Source organism: Accipiter gentilis, chromosome 20 (assembly GCF_929443795.1).
Source record: "Accipiter gentilis chromosome 20, bAccGen1.1, whole genome shotgun sequence".
Classification (NCBI taxonomy): Eukaryota; Metazoa; Chordata; class Aves; order Accipitriformes; family Accipitridae; genus Astur; species Astur gentilis.
Window position 1 is genome coordinate 26,246,906 of NC_064899.1, and position 15,597 is coordinate 26,262,502.

The 15,597-nt window shown below is 43.9% G+C and overlaps 1 protein-coding gene across 7 annotated transcripts in view; it reads left to right on the forward strand.

Moving 5' to 3' along the window:
* Positions 1-15,597, forward strand: part of TNS3 (tensin 3) — a 234,011-nt gene that overhangs the window by 28,790 nt on the left and 189,624 nt on the right. The window contains exon 1 of one of the 7 annotated variants that reach the window (XM_049823719.1): positions 4,419-4,512. The exons of 4 other annotated variants lie outside the window; for them this stretch is intronic. The gene's annotated coding sequence lies outside the window, so the exon portion shown is untranslated. Of the gene's footprint in view, positions 1-4,418; positions 4,513-4,868; positions 4,885-5,274; positions 5,294-15,597 lie in introns of those variants that run through there. 2 more of the 7 variants (XM_049823720.1, XM_049823718.1) reach the window with 2 other exon arrangements.

Consider the following 15,597-nt stretch of genomic DNA (forward strand, 5'->3'; position numbering starts at 1 on the left):
TGCAGCACACCGTAGGTATGGACTGAAGTGATTCATATGGTTTAGAGCGATTTTGTATTTCTCTTTTGGTTTTGTACCAATTAAATGTTTCAGAAGGTTAATGTGGATTGATGTTTCATGGCCGCACCTGTAACACAACCACTGGTGTGTTTGATCTGTCAGCAGATTTAATGTGAGGTTTTTGACCACCACAGATACCGTGTTCCGTACCAGTAAGTCAGTGATGAAAAATGGGTCATGTGGGTTGATTTCTAGAACGTGGAACATGGGGTTAAATGTGGTCAGTTGGTGTGGTAGCTTGAAAATATGTGAAATTGTGGCTTAGTGCCCAAAGCTGACATATGCAGGGGCAGTTCTGTAAACAGTACATGAATGAGATGATTATTACTTGTACAGCACTGCAGCTATAAGGATATTTTTTTTTATTAAAAATGAAAGAAAACAGTAAAACCTAGTTACCAAAGAACTCTGCTTTTTTCTTGTTGCAAATAAAAATATAAGCACTGTTAATCTGTGGGTTTTGTTGTTGTGTTTTTGTTTTTTTTTTTACTGACTGCTTATGGAAATAATTTTAAGCTCTGAAGTTCAGGCTAAGTTTGAAATTGTTTCTCACTGTCTTTTGTTAAGATTAAGCTACCATCTGAGTAAGAAGATAGTTTCCTAGCAATCTTCTGCAAAACAGAGCAGTAGGTTCCAAGAATTGCCTAACTTGCAGATACATAGAAAAGTGCCCCTGCAAGAAAACTTGGTAAACTGCTTATGTGGGAAACTAATGCACATTTTGGCAGTACTCTGAGGTACTGATTATAATTTATTTTTGTATTAGCAGAGTAATCCATGAACCATTTTCCCTTCTCCTGAGGGAACCGATTGTTTTGCTTTAGATCAGATTTAAGAAAATCAGGGCCTATCACTTGAATATTCTCTTATATTACCATGTGGAGGTTTTTTTATGTTGTTTTTTTCTGTAAAGTATTTTACTTATTTTACAACTCTTCCGTTATAAAATACTCTAGCAGAAAGTTAAAACTTTACTGCCTGTCTTTGTTACCTTGGGAAGAGGCCTTACCAATGAAAGGTAAAATCGTATTGCAGCAAAATAAGTGTTGCGTGAAGAATAGTGAGCCTGTGGTACAGACTGGGATTTAGTGGTGGTTGTTCATGCCAGAATACAGAGCTGCTGGGGAGACGTTTATGAAACACTGTAAATTCTTATGCTACTGTTTATGTTACATAGCTTTAAGTGGCTCCAAAGAAACTATTATTTTGTCATCTCTGACACTGAAGTCAGATTACAAATTTGTATTAAGTGGCCTGCTTTGAAAGGGTGTACCAAGTTTTAGGAGCCTTGCTAAAGGGAAACTTGGTATCTGTCAAGTACTCTTGACACAAACCTGATGTGTATCTGTGTGCCTTACGAGCGGTTACAAACAGCATAGGTCATCACTGTATATATTTTATGCACGTGAAAGAATACTGTTTTGGTTTGGATTTAATGTTATTTAAGCAAAATAGCAACAGGTAGATAGGACTGAAAACCATTTTTGTGTGCCCTGATTTCTGCATAACTCGCTCTCCAAGTTCATGGTTGCTGACAAGTGTGGATGGTTAGTTTTGGCTCGGTCATGATCGAATAAGCAGTCCCTCTTCATTCCGATTTAAAAGCTTTATTTGTTTACCTGATGCATTACTCAAATTTGGGTCCTTTGTAGAAACCAGTAGGAGTAAAGCATTATGCAGAATCAGAGGCAAGTGACCCCCAGCGTGTAAAAGGTATGAGTCACTACCATCACTCCTCTTGCTCCATTCTTTGGAATTTTTAAAAGTGTTTGTGGTGTCGTTAAAGCAGAAAGCAAGACTATTTTGATTAGCAGGTTAGCTTAGCAACTCCCTTCACACAGCAGATTCCTTGATTCAGCAAGTGTGTTTCTGAGATGAATGTTTAACTTGGTTGCTGACTACACCTCTAGGCAGGTTCAAACACATTTAAAGCTCTTTAAAACACAGACACAGATTTTCTTTCTCCCTTCCTATTCTTCCCCATTCCTAGGAAAAGCGAGCCAGTGAGGAATTCGGAATGCAGAGGTGATAATTAGGGATGTAAACATAGAAGAAGATATTGTTTGTCAAAGCCATGTGTTATAAAATGTAGAGAACATGCAGTTACGCTAAACTAACACTGTGGCGGTAACCCTACACATTAAACTTCCTGACATTGAGTTTCCACATTGTATTGCAGGTGGTATGCAAAAATAAGTACCTTATTTCTTTGGCTAGTGTCATTTATGTGTAAAAATACGTGCATCTGCGAGCTGGTATCTGCATCTATATGAAGCATTGCCAAAGTGCAGGCATTTCAAAATCATGTCGGAGTGCTAAATCACATGACAGTTTAAAATGTTAAAAAATATAAGAATTTCTGCCTTCTTTCCTTGGGGTTCAAGTTTTGAAACTTTTGCTTGAAAGCTAGAAGCTGATTGTAATTCTTTTTTTTGTTTTGTTGGTGAAAGTTTTAGCTTATCACGTGATCCACGCGACGGGGCTTTAAGAAAAACACCACATGTTGCGCGGCTTTGAAGGTGCTGATTGTGTGCACCTGTGCACTGCTGATTAAGAGCTTGATCCCGTTCCCAGAGACTCCTGGCTTGATTTAGGGACATATTAGGTATTAGTTAAATATGAGCCATACAGTGGGGTCGTGCAGATGGCATTGATCCAGCAGGAAGTTTAAGAGAAACTCTGTCCCAGAGAACAGTGGGATGCACATGTCTGAAAGGTTTGTAACACGTGTTCTCTTCCTTTCCTTGGCACACAGGAGAAGAGATTTAAGATGTGATGATGAGTAAAGGATTTTGATTATGTCTGGCTTTTAAATATGCCGGAGCTTTCCTAGCAGTACAACATAGTCTTGTCCAAGTGAGATGCTAAGCATGTCTGGGACCTAGTTTGTCTTCTGTTCGCTCAGTGTTCATTATATTGCTATCTCTTGGTAAGTAACGTATCTGTATTTGAACGTCATTGCCTTCCGCATGGTCACCTGTCTGCCTATTCCCATAATACGAAGCACTGCAAAGAATGGACTTAGATTTGAATGTTGAAGCCCAGCTCTGGGATCTCTAGAGATCTCCGTTTCTTGGGGGTCCTTCCTCCTCAGTGCAAAGGATTTGCAAATACTAACCACTGCGTTGCCTAAATCGGCCAGGGGGAAATGCCTAGGGCTGGAACGGGCTGGCTCTAAGTCTTGCCTCTAAGGGTGCCTGCGGCATCTATTCCTGTTTAGGATTGAGCTTGTTTCTGGATTGAGCTACAAAGAGGCCACGTCGGTACGGACACCCTCTTTACTTATGACCCTAGTCACAAGAGGGATGTTCAAACCCTGTCCTTTCTCTCTAGTGAGATGCATCCACCTCTCAGGTGAGGCCCCAGCTATCATCCCATAGCAGGGTTGGGGTTAGGAATCTCAATCCTATTAAATTCCGCTTTGCTTCAGTGAATATTTGATTTTTTTAAAATTTTTTTTTTGGGGGGTGGGGGGTGGGGGATGAGCCTCAGGTTATGCTGTTTCAGCCAAGTTTCAGGGTAACACCGAGGCTGAAATTCTTCGCCGCAGGAGGGACGCAAACTCTCATTTCTCGCCTCTGGGGCGAGACCTCCGCTTGCTGAAACGCCGACCCGGAGGACGGCAGCACCTCCGTCTGCTCCCTGCCCTGCGGGCTGCCTTTTCTACCGCAGCTGCGATCCGCCGGGCCTGGAGCACGGTGCCCGCTTTGCGGATCCTGCGGGAGCTCCGGGTGCGGAGCTGCCCTCCCCGGAGCCTCCCTCAGGGGGGAGAGAGAGGCGATCCTCGGGGTGGGAAACCCCACGAACGCGCGTACGCGGGGAACCCGCGGCCTCGGGCGGCGGCTGAGCTGCGATTCCGCCGATCGTCCCGGCCCCTCGGGCCTCCTTTACTGCGGCCGCTCCTCATGTGGCCGCCGCCGGCGGCTGCTGCTGCCCAGCTCGCCCCGCTGCCGGCAGCCGCGGCCGGCCGCCCCGCCGAGAGAGGTAAAAGCCCTTCGCCTCCCGAGAGCGGCCACCTCCCGGCCTTGCGCTTCGGCTGACGGCCGCCGGGGGGACGGGCTGGCGAAAACTCCAGCCTTGCGGGGGACCCCACGGGGGGTGCCGGCGCTTCCCCTCAGCCCTAAGCCAGCCTCCAGCCTCCCCCGGGCGGGCGGAGGGGGGGGGGGTCAGGCCCGTCCCGGGGAGCGCGGCCGCCTCAGGGGGAGCGCGGCGGGGCTGCCCGCCCCAAAGCCGGCAGCGGTGCTACGCGCCTCTTCCCCGCCTCTCTCCTCCTCCTCCTCCTCCTCACAGCCTTGATAGAGGCGCCGGAGGTTTCTACCCGGCGGGAGGGACCGTAGGAAATAAAAAAACACAAGGGTGCGCGGCGCCGGGGGGAAGGGGGCTCGCTTGCTCCCGTTCTCCAGCCGAGCCGCCCTGCCCTGCCCGGGCGCCGAGCCGCGGTGGGGGAGCGAGGTAAACTCGGGCGGCCGCGGGGAACCGCGGGAGTGGCGGCGCGGGGCTTTGTTCCCGGCGGAGGGAGGCCCCTCGGCCGGGCCGCGGGAGCTCGCTCGGCGGCGGGCGCTGAGGAGAGGGGGCCGCGGTCTCGCCTCCCCCCTCACACCGGGGCCGCCTGAGGGCGGGGAGGGACGTTGTGCCCGGCGGAGCGGGCTGAGGTGAGGTGAGTTGGGGAACGCCGTCCGCTGGGAGAGCGTCCGAGGGGTCGCGTTACGGGGAAGGGCGAAGGTGGCGGGGAAGGGCGGGATGGCGGCGGGCCGGGTCCGGCCGAGGGGCCGGGAAGGCGGTCCCGTCCCCCTCGCTCTTCCAGCCGGGCTGGGTCTCTGGCCGGTGAGGTAGAGTTTCTCTCCCGGAAAGTTACTTCAAGCCTCGGGGGGGGGGGGGGGGGGGCGAAGCCCCCGGTGCGGGGCTGAGGTGGTCCGCGGTCGGCTTCTGGGGCCGCCGGGGCTGGCCCGGTGCCCGTGACAAGTTTTGGGGGAGCCACCCGCGGCTCTCCATGTGCCCGGCTTCTAGTGGTTGGCCACGGCTGGCTAGAAGGGCCAGCTGTCTCACAGAAAGGTCACGATCTCCAGCTGTTCGCCGGCGCTTTTCGTAGCGAAGTGGTCCTTTGGGGGGGGCCCAGGTTCAGGATCTTTGTGCGTCTTCTGACAACTGCCCAGGTCACGGACAAATTTTGGCATCGGCACCGACCAGGAGCTCCAGAGCCCTGGTCCTCCCAGCCGGGATGATCTCCTGAGCAGTGAGGAGTCGTGCCTCATTTCCAAGCCTAGGATTAGGTGATAATTACAGCATTTTGTGTAATTTGAAATGCTCTTTTTTTTTTTTTTTTTTTTTTTAATGGAATGCGGTTTACATGTTGTACGGTATATTATTTTTTTTGTGTGTTGAGGAGTGCCTGGTGGTAGTTGTTACATTTGTAATAGCAGTGTTTACATTTTATACTAGGTACGAAATGAAGTGGTGGAGAGAGCCGCAAGGGCCATAGCTGTATGAACGAGACTTCGGGTCTATTTTATGTGATGTTTGATAGGAAACTTCTGGATACTGCTCAACACCATGACCGATTACAGATGTCTTAAGCTGGCTAATTTTTAAAAGAAACTGCTGCAGTTAGTTAGTCAAGTTTATTGTATAGAAGGCCAAGTGAGGCTTTTGCTGAAACTAATGAGACTTCTGATGACTTTGAAGCTGTGAAATAGAACCTCTGAAGTCCTGGAAGTAGTGGGGTTTTCATCCCATGTAGCCAAAAAGGTTTTTTTTGTTTGTTGTGATTAAATTGATTACTTCTAGTAACTAATGTTTATTGGGAGGCTTAATTAGTCATTTAATTTGTTGGAAGTACAGGTGCTCACGAATCAGTGCTGTATTGCCAAGAGTTTTCCATGAGTTAAATTAAAACAATCCATTTCATTTCAGCTTAGATGTGTATGTGCCACAGGGAACGACTATTTAGAGAAGGCAGCGGCCACAAGTGGTTTAATCAGTGTTCCTTGCAATCTCTGACATAATCCAGAGTACCTTTCTGCAGTTCACACTTTGTTTTACTGAACAACTCTGATATTTTGGGATATCGTTACCGTTGGCATTACCTTCTTTGGCCTGCTCTTGTTTCCTGGTGATGCAGAAAATATTTATAGCTGGAACATAGAAAAAAAAGATTCCTGTTGTGGGTTCTTTCTCTGGCTGTGCTGCTTGCAGAGTGGCACGTGAGTCCATCCCTTAGGCTTCTCTCTCTCTTTGACCATAAGCTCTACGGCTGGCAGAAGATGTGGTATCATTGAGATGGTGATGTGATGGTGCAGAAGATTAGAAGCAATTTTCTCTTGAGTCTGACAAAACTGAGGGAGAGTTTCTTCATCTCTTTTGTGTCTGACTTTCCTTCTCTGGAAATGACCAAAATGACAGAGAATGAGGTGGTATTTTGGAGAGATCAGTGAGGCTTATAAAAGTAAAACATTATTAGTATAATTACTTGTGTGTCTCCTAAACATACTCTTTAACAAAAACAAAAACAGAGATGGTAACCAAAATAGCAAGCAGTGCTAAAGTTGCCATACAGGTGTAATGAAGGAAAACCAACTGTGGTCAAACATTTGCAGTACAAGGAAATTAATCTAGAAGTCACTAAACATACTACAAGAAGCATAATGGTTGGTTAGGCGTTTAATTTTAGGGCTGAGAGTTCTGTTTTATTCCTAGTGAGAATTTCTACTGGTGTTTTTCTGGCTGCCAGTGGAAGAATCAAGTTGTTGACTCATTAGCACACTGGAAGAATTTCCTGACCCTTACTGAGTACCTATTGAGAATGTACAATTCCTACCATAGCAATGAGTGCTGAATGTGCCTTATCCATAAGCTTCACAAAGCTTGTCAGAAATTACAGCTTTATGTTTTTGGGTGGAGAAAAAGAAAAGTACTGAAACAGCTTGCACGTTACTGTTCGTCATTGTGCTCTTGTGATACAAAGAATGTCGTGTGTTGCTGTAAGTACAGCTTTGCCACACTTTTGCACTTTAAGTGCAACCTAAAATACTGCATGGGTAGTCTGATTCTGACACTGAGTCACTGGCTAAAGTTGGGAAGATCACCATGGAAGCGTTTATCCTGATGTTAAGTAGGGTAATTTACCTCACGTCGATGGTTTAAGAATTAAAATGAATTGCTTGATTGAAATAGCACTGTGGAGCAATACCTGATGTTTACCATTCAGAAATGTCAGACCTTTTTAGCACTACAGTGGATCCATAGGCTAAGACTGACCAGCAACAAGGAAGTAAAGCCTAGAAAAGACGAATCTTTGCAGGTCAAGTTAACCTCGGCTCCTCTGCCTTCCACACAGCAGGCTCAAATGCAGGACTGAATGTAACCAGAAGTTACTGAATCGTTAAGGGGAGTCTTTATGTATCAGCTGTGCAGCTGAGCTATTCCTGAAGAACCTTCTCTTGGAAAATCCCTCTTGGTGGAGGCTCTCCAGCCATGAAGGAAGATGTGTGTGATAGGAGAGGCCGGGGACAGGGAGTGAGTTGGTGGTTCAGGCTTTTTTTGTTTTGTTTTGTTGGGTTGTTTGTTTGTTGTTTTTTTGGTTGTTGATGTTGTTTTTTGTTTGTTTGGGGTTTGGGGGTTTTGTTTGTTTGTTTCTCCTGGCCTTAGTACCTTTGTGGCTGGAAGGTGAGAAGCAAGCCAGGTGACTGTACAGCCTCTCTGACAGTCGGTTTGGTCCCTGCTTAATTGTTTCTTACACAGCAGGCCTGTAACAGGGATTAGCATATAAGTATTTGCAGGTGTTTAGCAGCAATTTATTTTAGTGAGGGGTAGACTATAAGGTGGGGGGAAGTGAGCATCCGGGAAATGTCAAAGCTATTAAAGTTTGGCAGGCCAATGTCCCCAAAGTGAGGCCTGCCATTTGATGATGAATGAAAACTGAGTTTCAGAAAAACAGCCTGGAAGATGATGTTTTGCACCTGGGATGAGAGCAGTCTTCTACCCTGCTCCTTGCAACATCCCTAGCACTCTCGCAGGAGTGTACTTCATTGTATTCCTTTTGGCTTTTAAAATTAATCCTTTAGTGCTGTGCTTGGAATGGCAGGATAAACATAATAAGCTACGTCTAATAAATGAGAGAGTGGGGAGGTTTTCTTATGTTTATCTTTATGGCAGTGTGGGAGAGCCTGCAGTGATAAGGGTAATGCACTTTGTGTCTGTAAGTGCCCTCTCTCCCTTCTTTTCCCCACTTGATTTGGTAGTCTCCTGTATTGATATATTTCACCATGTAACTGTGCTTTTAAAATTGTTAATTCTTTTTGCATAGTTTAAGAATATAACTGGACTTGCGCACTCAGGACTTCTTAAGTTCAGGAAGGGGGTATAGGTGTTCTGTGCTTGATGTATTAAGGCAGAATTTCCATAGCCTGCAGGGTCTGTTGTAGTGATCTGCCAGTGATAGGAAATTAACATTACCTTGCTTCATAGGGACTAGGTGTTCACCTTTCTTTTTTCTTTTTCTTCTTCTTTTTTTTTTTTTTTTTTTCCTGCCCATGCTACTATCTAATTACCCTGCGGGTACAGACCTGTGTGATAACAGAATTGAGATAATGAATTGCTTGCGGCATAGGGTGACAGATTGATTTGCAGTAATCTAATGGACAGGTGTGTTGATGCAGCCTGCTTCCAGTGCACCTCCACTGGAAAAGATCTGAGGAAATGAAGCAGCCTCGGAGACAGAGGAAGGGAAGATGCTGTTATGTCTTTGTAGTTCCTTAAACTACATAGATACTCTCTTAGCTTTGGGGATGGCAGGAGGAGGATGTTAATCCATTTAGGAATGTATTTGTGATTTGGGGGAATGAGAAGAGAGAATGGTGGTGTTTAGAGAGCGGTCTGTTAGGTTTACATATTCAGGAGGCACTTGTAGAGCTTAGCTTTTTAATTTAATCTATCAGTCTTGCATTGATTCACTGAAAGACAAAGGCGAAGGTGGTATCTTTTAAGCCTTAACCACAGAAACGAACAAAAAAATGTAGAGCTGAGGTCAGCTTTTTTTCCTCCCAGTTTGTTGAAAGCTGTGTGCTTGTGGACAGTGTGAAAAAGTGAGTGATCATGACTTTCACCTGCAGATATATGTTTTTCCTTTCAATTCAAATGCTGTATTTTTTTTTTTCTTGAAGGAGGTAATTTTATTTGGGTAAACCATGGAATCCCGCAATGTAAATGAATTTGTAGTTCTTCCTTGTGTTGGAAAAAAAAATCATTAGACCTTATATAAAACTTTCAATGTACCATCTGCCCGCTTGTCCCTTGCCTACCATTTCTCATACTGTATGTTTTGTATGCCCATTCCAACTGATCAGTAGAAGAAGTGTATTTACAGCTGTCTTTTTAGTTGGAAGTAAAATGGGTTGGCTGCCTTCTTCCACAGGTCTTTCTGTACTTGCCCTTTTTCTGCATACTACTAAAATCCATTTGAGAAGGTAAGGTGAAAAAAGAAGCCACTAATGTGTAATTTGATGAGGGCTATTTACATTGGCATAGTATTGTCTTGTTGAATATGAGGGTCTCTGCAGAAATATTTTCTCTAGCAGTGTTTCTTTGCACCAATAAAAAAAATCAAGCATGTTGTACCTGTTGTCTTTCAGCATGAAAATATCTCCAGACAAAAACTTCAGGTTTTTACAAGGCTGCTTGATTGCCAAATTAGGACGCCTTTGTGTCCTAATCACCCATATTCATCCCGATTAATACACTTTGAGGCTTTTTTCTCCCCTCAGGTTTCTGTATCTCTGAGTGATTCAGCAGGTGGCTGCAGTTGAAAGTGGCCTGGAGGACACTTCATGTGGCTTGCCACCTTTTCTCTGGGGGGGATGAGGAGGGCCCAGACAGCTGCGTGCCACGTTCTGCACCTCCTTCCAGCCTGCCGGTCGGTGTCAGCTTGCTGCTGTTGCTTCTTGTCCTTGCAGAAGTAGCTGCCTCCTCTTCCTCCTGTCCTCTGGCTGCTGGAGTGTCAGTAGCTCAGTCCTCCGTGCTGGCTAGCGTAAGTCCTCCTGTTGCAGGGCAGCAGCTGGGTTCGTCATGGCCAGCGGAGATGGCTTGCTGCCATCAGGCAGAAAAGTTGATAGTTGGGAGGGTGGGGGGGAATTGAGGGCATCCCACTCGGAAGGAGGGAGGGGGGAAAAGTTGGTTTTGGGATCTGAGACTAGACCATTGTAGTAAATACTCCACTACTCACAGAGCCAGGAAGAGACCGGCACTGCAGCACTGTGTTCGGGGTGCTTGTCTGCGGTGTGGAAGCAAAGGAGAGCAGGAGCTTGAACCTGAGCCTTCTGCATCGCGGGAGAGCGTACTGTCTGAGGGGTCCTCTGGTCTTCCCTCTTGGTATGTGGTGCCTGCAGGCTCTCCCCTTCCTGCTTCGGTGTTTTGGTATGAGGTGGGAGAGATTGCTGTACCAGGAGAGACTGAGAGGTGCTCTGGCCAGCCATGGCTGAAACATTCCCGGCTGTTTGATAACCACAAGCTAATGGATTACTCCATTAGAGGTTTCTTCTGGAGGTGGGGTGGTTTGTAACGCGTAGCTCTAGGAGCTTTAGGCTCTGTACTACATCGTGGGCATCCCTTCCTGGGGCTAGTGAAAAGGGAGGCGTGATCTGTCTTCCACAGCCTTACATGAGTTTTCCCCAAATTGTAAAGGAGTTAGTCATGGAAACCCAACTTGTGTGCATCTAAGCTTTTGTTTTGTCTAGCTTTAATGATTAATAGGTGATAGTGGTTTGTTACAGGATACTTCCCCAGCAGTCAGTGTCGTGAAAATAGTAACTATGAGAGCAAAGAATATCTTTGTGGGTATTGTGTGCTTGTACATCTGGGAACCTGTGATTTCCTGAACATATGTGTTAGGTTTTGTTTACCTGGTGTATCTGAGCCTTTCTATAGTGTTTGCAATCCAAATGTAATTGTACTTTTGCCAAGTTATGGGTAATTTGACCCCTTTTCTTTTTTTGTTTGTTTTATATATATATATGAAGAAACTTCAGCTGCCTGAATCTCAGTAACAGACTGTTCCCTTGGGTTTGATGAAGGAGTCATTATCTGATTTTAGTTCATAAACACACAGCCTGTTGCTATGGTCAAGAAGTGAGAGCCTGGAACCTGACTAGGTCTATGGATAAATTAATTGCTGCTGATTTTAGTGTGTAATCAATTTAATTTGTGTTTGAAAAACCTCTGAAAACACTTCCTTATGAACACAAGGTATCTCACTAATTAAAAATAAGCCTTTCCTGAGGTGTGCTATCTTTTTTGCAGTCATTCGCTTGTTCTTGCAGCTATCAGAAACTCTCAGCCTTCAGAATTATTTTTATTTTCAGTTGAGCCATATTTGATTTGGAAGATGGAAAGTCAGGTATAGTTTATGACCTATTACTGCAGCTTCTGGGACACCTGGCTTTTCTGGTGGCTGTTTCAATAGATTAGGGTGTTTAAGATCAAACTCTGGGGGAGGATATATGTTTTTAGTAGTAGACTAGATTTTAAGTAATAAAATTTTAGATTAGTAGATTTCAGTCAAAACACTGAGATTTGTTATTAGTCTGTTTCTTAAAATTCCTCTCTGCTTTCTTCTGTCTTGTCCAAATACTGGATTTTTATTTTTTTTTTTAGCTGTAAGGTTATAAACATCTAAAAACTGCTGTTCTATCTTAGTTGCTCTTGCTTGTTTATTATGGTTTGTTGAAAGCAAAATTATATTTTTCAATTATCAGCAGTATACCTGTTTTAGAAGTGCATTTTCAATCTGTAAGCAAAATATGACAAGTAAATATTGGTAAGTCTCATACACTTTCTTTATAAGTTATGACTCTGGAAAGAAGTGACTGACAATAATTCTGTAGTCGTTTTCAAAAAAGAGCTCCATATTTTGTGCTTTTTGTAACCTTGCAGGTGTTCCCTTTCAGCAGATACTCAGCAGTGGCCTTGCTGCAGCTTGAATCCAGCTGTTCTGCATTATGTGGAGAGCTTTACATGTTCTGCAGTATTTTTATGGGTGCCAATATTCCTCTACTTGTCTTATTTCTTTCAGGCTTGTATACCGTCGTTACTTAAAATATTTTGGAGCTATCCTGCCACTCCTTTGTCTGCTGTACAAAAGCATACTTAAGTGTGTAAGCTTGAATCTTATGTTAAGATTTGTCTGTCTATATTAAATTACATATGTGTTTCAAGATGTGTAATTATGAGGCAGGGGAAGAAATAGGCTTAATTCTCGCTGGAAACTTAATATCCTTCCATAGAGTTCTTGCCTTTTGAAGCTTAAAAATTTTGTGTTTTCAATCTAATATTTTGCTTTTACATCTGTGGTGCTTCATTTGTGATACTGCCCCCCCCCCCCCCCCCCCCCCCCCCCCCTTGGTAAGCACTGGACTTTTCTCCAGGTAGTGGCTTTCCTGAAGCACAATGGTTTTATCGTTACAGTTGATGAAATGCATCATGGGATTTGTAGTTCTTGCCAAAGGAACTAATCTCTAGATGAATTACGCCAGAAGCCAGTTAGAACTCCATCCCCCAGGAAGCATGAGAGTAGCGTGCCAAAATCTTTTGGCTTTTGCTCTGAGTATTCTTTTGTCAAATACCTGCTTCCTCTGCTGCACAAAGGAAGAAAACAATAATTTTTAATAATGCCTTTTTAACGTTTTATTTCTGTGTCACTGAAACACTTTGACTGCTTCCTGTGTGTGTACATGCTGTTACTCTCAGTTTTATTTTGGAATGCAGATGCTCACTCTGTTCTGAAGAGATAATAGCTGTTCTTTTTGTACGTTAGGGGCATAAAGCTTGTCAACAAGCTGACCTTTCCTGAAACATAGAGACTAGGTCATGTGGCACCCCAGCTCTGATTATGGCCTGGAGGAGAGAGTGTGCTACTCCCCAAGAAAGAAAATTTGGGATCTAATTGGGAAAGAGTGGCTGTGTTCAGCTGTGACATCTGGAATCTCCAAGTACAGAACAGTGCTTCTGGGGAAAACCAGGACTGAAATGTTGACTCATAGTCTAGTTTAAGATAATCGTATCAAAATAGTCAGTGATAGTGTGGTTAAAGAAACATGTTGCCAGAAGGAACTGATAAATAATCAGAAGCATCACTGAGAATTGTTTTTAAATGGCTTGTGCTCATTTGAGAAGGGGAAAGCACCTTGTCCTCCCTAGCTTAATGAATTAACACTTCATATAAACACTGAATTGAGCTGGTTAGTGCCTTATCTGTGTGCTTTTAAGTGAAACTGTTTTCTCTGCAGGTGTGAGATTTTATGAAAACATAATTATTCTGCTTAATAGAAAACATGGTTAGACTGAGCTGGTATTACTTATGTTTCATGGCTCTTCTTCCTTTTAATAGATTTTTTTTTTTTAAATTGGTTTTATTTTTTTTTTTTTAAAGAACACGGTGACTAATGCGTGGAGCACAGGGCTGAAATTCAAGCAAAACAGATTTTACTGTTACACATTCTCCGTGTCACTGACTCATGCTGATATTGTAATCAGTAACATAGCTTGAAATGTAAGATGATACACCGTGAGAGAGTTTGACACTCGGCCTCATTGGGATCCATTTTCTGTCTTTCTGGAGGCGATAATCGTTCCTACCTCTTGCAAAGCAACTTCAGGTTCTCGGGTGCCATCTGCACGGTGATGCCTGGTGTCGCTTGAGCAGGCGGAGTTGTGCATCCCACGCGTAGAGCAGTTGCTGCTGTGGGAGAAGAGGAAGGGAAGGGTTCTGCCCGCCGGCAGGCCGGGTGGAGCGTGCTGCTGGGGAGACCGGGCAGTTCTGCTAATAGGTGTGGGCAAGCCCCTAATGAGCAGAAAGCCCTCATGGTTCCTTTTAAGCTTGGAGTTTAGGAAGAGATGAGAGCTGGAGGGCCTTGTCGCTCTTGAGAATCAGATCCTTGCCAGCGGGGAAAATGCAGTTTCTCTTTGCTGACGGCACTTTGATGAGCTTCGAGTTGTGTTCCTCTGCTTTCAGCTTCCATTCTGAGTATTGTGAATGTCATTCCTTTCTTGGGCATCCTGGAACAATTTCTGCTTCAAGTCTTTCAAGGAAATGGATGCTTCTTTCACAGTTTGCTTGTAGAGGGAGCATTGCCTGTATTAACATTTTTGGGTTGTTCAGTTTATTTGTTTTGGTTTACCCATGTAGGTGCTGCTATGGTTATTTGTAGTTGCTCCCTAATGAATAAGTGCTCTGAAGACCTGTAGAGCTGAGAAAGGAAAAACATTTCAAAATAGATTAGGAGTGTTCAAGCAGGCAAAATTTTTCACTTCGTTGTGCTTGAAGTGGTAAGGGAAATGAAGCATGTGTACAGAGCAAATAAAAGTTTTCTATGAGTCATTAGCTATCTTTTGACAGCTCTCTGAAGAGTGGTGAACTTGCTCCATTTATTTCTTAATGACACTAAATTGGGCACCAGTTTCACTTGTTTACCATGGCCATGAAATTTGCTGTATATGCTAATAGATTAATTCTGACTTACCGTATTCAGAACTGAAGTTCTCCTGCACTTTCTGAAAGAAAAGTGTTACACTCACGTGAAGATTGAGTGCAACTTCAATGTGATATGGCTCATATAATGAATTATTTCAGGTGTAGATGGATCCATTAGTTAAGAAATCTAATGATTGGGAAAAGCGTGAATTCAACTGACTGAGGTTACAGGAATACAAACTGAGGATTTCACAGATTCAGGCATGTTGCCTAGAGGCACAGACAATTTCCTAGGTATTGTAATTACTGCTGAGCAGCATTCAGCAAGAAAAAAAGTATTCAAGAGAGAGGTGGTCAGTGGGAAAGCAGAGATAAAATAAAAATACTCCTGCTTAAAAGTGGTATGAAAAGGCCTAGAGAAGAAAGGAAAGAGCATTTCTGGGGTGATATTTTCAACCTACACAGGTCTTTGAGTATAGAGTTCCTGGGAAATGCAACAGTTGAGATCGCTTTGGGGCCAGAGAGTCTACATATGCTGTTTTGCCTTTGTGTTGACAGAAATTAAGAATTGGCAGACCTGAGTTATGTTTTGTTTAACCCAGACTGTTCTGTACTTCAGGAGTAGAAGGAGCATTTTGTGATTCTGTTTTGGCTCTTTTACTTATTTGTCTCTTCCTAGGAATCAAGATTTAATTTTTAGGGTGAGGTATTTGTAATGAATAAATTGGGGGGGTGTGGGGCAATGACAGATGAACTTTACACATACAGACTTCAGTAAGATACTCTGAAGAGTAATATATTATTTGGCTATTAGGTCTATACCAGGTGGTGAAGCACTTCAAGATGACTTTTGTATTTCTCTTTGTTATTTGTAGTTGAATAATTTTTTTTAAGGTTTGCTGTATTCTATTAGTTACCCATGTTGTAGCAACAAGATTATGATTAATCATGAACAGTTGTATATAAATTTGTTTCCTATCCACATGACTGAATCTTTCCAAAGGGGAAAGAGAAATATACTAGCTCACTGAAGAAAAAAACAAACCTTTTCTTCTATTAATTCTGGTGCTCATATACAC